This window comes from Tupaia chinensis, unplaced genomic scaffold (genome assembly GCF_000334495.1).
Source record: "Tupaia chinensis unplaced genomic scaffold, TupChi_1.0 Scaffold000627_1, whole genome shotgun sequence".
Lineage (NCBI taxonomy): Eukaryota > Metazoa > Chordata > Mammalia > Scandentia > Tupaiidae > Tupaia > Tupaia belangeri.
Genome location: NW_006160147.1, coordinates 3,751,413 through 3,757,482, shown reverse-complemented (window position 1 = coordinate 3,757,482; position 6,070 = coordinate 3,751,413).

Genomic DNA, 6,070 nt, shown 5'->3' with positions numbered 1-6,070 from the left:
ACTCCCATCTACTCTTCAACACACGTACAAGCCCACTGGCGGCCAGCCTGTCACGCGTCCCCTCCTCCTCTCGACTCTGGCAGAGGGAACCAGATGGTGACCTTGTTGCTGCAGCAGATTGCCGGCCCCCATGGGAGCGGGGGTTACAGCAGGGCACTGGCTCTTGCCTGCTCTCCAGTCTCCAGTCCCTCCTCCTACCCCACAACCACAGGGGAGGAGGGTGTGTGTGTGTGTGTGTGTGTGTGTGTGATGTAAACCTCCACAGGAGCAGGGAGGAGGATGTGAGGAGAAAGCGAAGGCCACTCCCTCCGTTTGTTCCTGTCCTGCCCCTGCGACCAGCACCTCTGTCTCCTGCTGGAGGGCGAGCCGGACCTGCCTTGCGGGCGCTCCGGAGGATGGCAGGCCTTTAAAGGTGAGCAGAGGCCTGGGATGGAGAACGAGGCTGCCCCCAGGGCCTGGGCAGGGAGAAGCATCAGAAGCTGGGACCCCTAGAAGTGACTGCTCTCACTTCACTACAGGCTCTCCAGAGGCCTTGGGCTGAGTGTCACCTCGCATGGGTCCAACTTGAGGAACCCATCATTCCCTTCCTGGTCCCACGAGGGGCCCAGAGCCTCAGATCCCACTGGACATCAGTGTCAGACAAAAATTGGTGCTGGAAGGGAAATGAGGACTGAGAGTCAGTCAGGAGAGGTCCTGCTCTGAAACGAAGCCTGTAGCAACCCCATATATGGTTGAACCAGGGGAGGAGCATGCTCCAGAAATAAGAGGCGTCTCTGGGGGTGGCCCTTTCTCTGCAGGGTGGAGATGAGCGGACAGCCTGGGCCTCAGCGTTTGTCTTCCAGATCAGATGCTTTGCTGGCAAGAGGAGCCCAGCCGGAGGTGAGCAGGCCAGCTTCTGTTCAGCCTTTGTTCACAGCAGGCCTTACTCTGGGTCTGCGGAGATGGGGCTGGGCTGGGGCTCTGCTCATTCATAGCCTGCCAGCGAGACAGCCAGCCCTCCCTCCCCACGCCCCAGCACACGCACTGGTACGCGCACACACGCACCCACGCACACCATCTCGCCAGGCAGGCTGGCCCATCTGCCAATCAATATTCCTTGCCGATTCCCAGCGGGAAGCAGCAGGGCTGGTGCGTAAATCATTCACAGCCCTCTCCGCTCTGCCGGGACATGGAGCTCTTTTTAATTAAGAAGAATGGAGGAGGCAGCCGGCTCTGGGAGTGGCGATGTTAACTTACGATACGATAGATAGGCATTTGGGTGCTCTGCTGCCTCTGCCCCCAGCCTGTGGCCTGGGCTCTCCGCGGAGCTGCCCAGGCCTCCTGAAAACTCTGTGGTCCACATTGGGTGGAGTGAAGGATAAGACCTTCTTATCAGGCTCCAGCCAGATGGCTTGGAACAACAGGCATGTTTTCACTTTTAGAGAAAAGGCAGGTTGGCTGTGGGTTGGACCGTGAGCCCTCTGCCTGCTGCCCTGGCAGCCATGGAATGACAACGGCACCCCGGAGAGGTCAGCCCCCTCCAGCAGTGGGCAAGGCCTCTGGGTGGACACCAGATGTCTATGAGGAGTCAGCCCATTAGTCACAGGTGCAGTCACAAGGCCCCTTAGCTTGGGCTCATTGGAGGGACCCAGGATGGTGATAGCAATAGGGTCAGAGGGAGGCCTTGATAAAGTCCCCTCTGGTGATTGGACCTCAGCTAGCTGGCAGTGCCCGTGAGGCCGGTGGGACCAGACCTGTGTGCAGTGGCATCATCTGGACAAATGCATAGCTGTCCTCTCTAGAATCTGCTGCTTTGTCACTAGGGCCAGGTGACTCTTCCTGCAGGGCTTCCTGTCCTCTTATACCTGGGGCCGACGGCATCCAGCCGGCTCTCTCCCAGCTGCTCTCTTCTTCCGTCTGACTGCACAGACCCCAGGGGGACGCTGACCTGCCCAGAGCCGCACAGCCTGGTTATGACAAAACGTGGGCTGAAGCAGAGGCCTCCTGACTCGCAGTCCTCTGCCTTTCCTGTTTCTAGTATCTCCCAGATGTGAACACAGGCGTGATACCACGGCTTTTGTTTTCTTCTTCTTTTTTTTTTTTTTTTAGTTTTGCCATAGGTTGCATGCATTTGCCAGAAAGAGACAGGGGGAGTGGTGAAAAATCCCCCTCCAAGGGCATGGTTGTATGGCAATCCCCTCTCCTCCACTCTACTCTTGGGGCTTGGGGGGGCACATATACACACGTGCCTGCGTGTTTTTCAAGCCACTGGGTCTGAGACTTGAGCCGAGCGGTCGGCCATGCAGGATTCAGTCTGAGACCCTTCATCTCCCTTCCAGCTGCTGTGCAGCGTTTCCGACCTTCCTTGTTTATAACCCAGATCTTCATTCCCTCTTAGTTTCCCCAGGAGACACGGGGAAGTAACCGAGGTCTTCCAGAGGTTTCCATTCTCACCGTTACTAACTGTCATGTGCACTGAATAGAGTGGGGACCTGATGGTGGTGCAGCCATAAAATGCAACCCTCAGCAAAGCTGACCCACGTGGGAAGGCCCCAGGTTCGTGTCCAAGGCTTCCTAGTATGCCAGCCACACATGTGCGCATGATCTGGAGCTGGCTAAGTTAGGGGTGGACTGCGGTGTCGAGACCCTGCTGGGGGTGATGTCTCTCTGTCCATCTCTTCCTCTCTCTCACTCATAGAAGACATAAAGAAACTTTTACAAAATAAATTATTTAATTAATTCCATTTGTTATTGTTTTTTTAAATTTAAGTGGAGAGAGAGAAAGGGAAAGGGAGAAAGCAAGTCACCAAGTCTGGGTCTTGAACTGTGGTCGGCCATGTGGGAATCCAGTGCCTTTAACTACCACACCATCCGCCAGCCCCCAAATAAATAAACTTTTAAAAAGGAAAAATAAATAGAGGAAGGGCCAGCAGGTGATGTGGTAGTTGGGGCACTAGATCCCTCATGGCCGACTGTGTGGCTTAGAAAACACGCCAGGCACTCGCGTGTGTGTACCCAAAAACCTGAACGGAGAATGGCGGAGAAGGAATTGTGGCATGGCCAATCCCCCTGAGGGGTGATTTCTCACTTTCTCCCTCTCTCTGTCTCTCTTCAGGGATTACACATACCCTATGGAAAAAATATCAAAATAAATAAAATAATTACTTAAATCAAATATTTAAATGAAGGAGTGCGCAGTGTCCCAACCTTTCATTTTCTAAATTGTGGAGCTCTTGAGTATGAAAACCAGGATGACCCCCTTCTTACGCCCTGCCATCCCCTACCTGAGACCCACTTTCTAATGTCCCAGTTTTACCGAAATAAGTGGAAAGATGCCCACAGGTAGACAGTCCTTGGCTGGTATCCGTTAAGTCACTCTGTTCCAGACACTATGCTGTGAGCTGGGGACCGTGGATAACTCCACTCTAATCAGGGCCGCATGGCCTCGGCGGGGGGCGGGGGGGCTCCTACCAGCTAAGCCTGTTCTGTGGAATCCCAGACCTCCAGTGCTGGGTGCAGTGCCCATAGATAGATCCACATCTTAGCTCTGCCTGCCAACAGCTGTGTACCATCTCCCATCAAGTCCACATGAGCCCTAAATATCTTCCTCTGGGTTGATTTGGGACTGGGCAGGAGGAGGCCCTAATGAGATGTTTCCAGGCTGGAGGAGGAACCCACCCCTTGCTTGATCTGCTGGTAGCCTTGGCCATAATTGGATTCGTCATCCTCACTCCACACCCCCTGAATGCCAGCCGAGCTCCACAAGGATGAGGTGATTCTCTAACGGAAGGGCACCAGCTGTTCTCCAGTTTCGGCTGCAGTGGAAGAGATTTCTACCAGCTAGGAAGAAAGAGATACTGTCCAACAGGCAGACCAGAATGATCGGCCACAGGAGGCTGTGGGCACCGCATCTGCTTTGGAGCACAGGGGCCTGAATACATGGAAAGTCGAGGTACAGAAAGGTGCCATCACAAAGCAGAGAGGGGACGTCGCTTTAGTGGAGCACCTCCGACCCGCCCGGGCACTGGCACCTCCTTCCTCCCACAGCTCTAGGAAGCAGATTTTCTTATTCCTTTTCTGCAGATGAGGAAACTGAGATTCAGAGACAGAAGTGACTTGTTTATGACCACGCAGCTAGGGGGTGGCCACGCCAGAATTCAGACCCTGACTGCCTGACTCCAGAGTCCACACTCTCCCACCACCCTCTGCCTGTGGGGCACTACAGAAAGAGAGCTCTGGAGTGCCTAGCCTCAGGAAGCTCCCAGTGGTCTCTCCATCCAGAGCGGAACCCTGCAGGGGGCACTCGGGGTGCCCACTGCCAGGAGGGAAAACTGTGTCTGGGAAGGGAGAAGGAACTGCTATAGCAACTAACAGATCAACAAGCCCTCTTGCCTCCCATCTCCCCCAGAGGTGCCCTGTTCTTGAACTCCTACCAGGCCCTCAATCCCTTCTCCAGTCACTCCGCCCTCACCTGCCACTGTGAGAGTCTGCCTGTTTTCCGGGAAGGAGGCACTACACCTCCACTGGTCGCTGGTCTAGCAGAGCTCAGTGAGGGCAGAATCTACTCAATACCTGACAGATGCTCAATAGATACAGAGTAAAACTGTGCTCTTTACTTAGGTCTCAACAAACACAAGTGTGACTTTAAAAAACAAAAACACTTGCAGAGTGACTTTTCCGGGACCAAGTACCTAGACATTGATACATTGAGTACCATGCGTCAGTGTATTAGTGTCACAATAATAAAGCCTCCATGGTACCAAAGGTCTAACCTTTTGTTTGTTTTTCTGTTTGTTTTTGTTTTGTGGACAAAAGATCTTTTGACTGGGCTTTTGTTCCAGAGGTGTTTGCTTGGTCCCAGTGTGGATGGTGTGAAGAAAAAATGGGTTTCAAAACCTTCACACACTGTCTTCACCTGTCTGGGCTGCTATGGCCAAATACCATAGACTGGCAGCTTTTAAACAACACAAAGGTGCATCTTTCCATTTTAGAGGGTGGGAAGCCCAAGATCCAGGTGCTGGCGGATTTGATACCTAGTGAAGTCCCACCTCCTGGTTCACAGAAGGTTGTCTTTTGCCGTGTTCTCAAATGATAAAAACGACAGAAGAGTTCTGGAGAGGGGAGATTTCGAGGGGTGTATGTATATTCTCCAGAGAGAGAGAAAGCAAGAAATCATCCCCCAGGGGGTATGGCCATGCTGCAGTTCCTTCTCCATTCTCCTCTGGATTTTAGGCACGCATGCACATGCGCCTACTGTAGGTTTTAAGCAGCTGGGTCCGGGACTCAAACCGTCCTTGACTATGTGAGAGTACAGTGACGTAACCGTTACAACATCTGCTGGTCCCTCTGGGGTTTCTTTTATAAGGACACTAATTTCCACTCATGAGGGCTCTACCCTCATGACCTAATCAACTGCCCGAGTTCCCCACCTCCTAATGCCATCGCATGGGAGATTAGTTTCAACATACGAATTTGGGGGACATGAACATTTTAACCTCAACTCTCTCACACATTCTCTCTCTCTTGTGTGCGCTCTGTCTCTCTCTGTCTCTCCCTCTCCCTCTCTCTCTCTCTCTCTCACACACACACACACACTCCAAACAAGCAAACCTGTCGTCTCATCTTCAAACAAAAGATTGGGAGGCCCGTTACATCAGTGGCCTTCTCCCACCTTTTGGCCCATGGCTCATCTATTTCACGTGCGTCTGCAAACTTGGACTACATTTCAGAACAACACAATGTGCACCGTGATCCCAGGGGGCTGCTCGGGAGAGGTCAGAAGGGAGCTGAGCTTGCTGCTGTGCTCCAGTCGTCCCAGCCATAGGGAGGCTGAGATAGGGTCGCAAGTTCAAGGCCAGCCTGGGCAACATGGGAAGACCCTGTCTCTAAAAAAACCAAACAGAAGAGACAGATCCTGTCCCTAAACTCCAACTCCCCCAACATGCCTTTGTGAGTCCTGCGAAGGCCAGGAGGGCATGGAGAAACCATCCAGTCTGGCCTCTCGCCTGTTTCCTTTCTGGTCTGTGCACCTCCACCTGGCATCTCACCCGGAAGCGGGGGCAGCCGCAGTCCCGGCCGCCCTGCCCCGTGG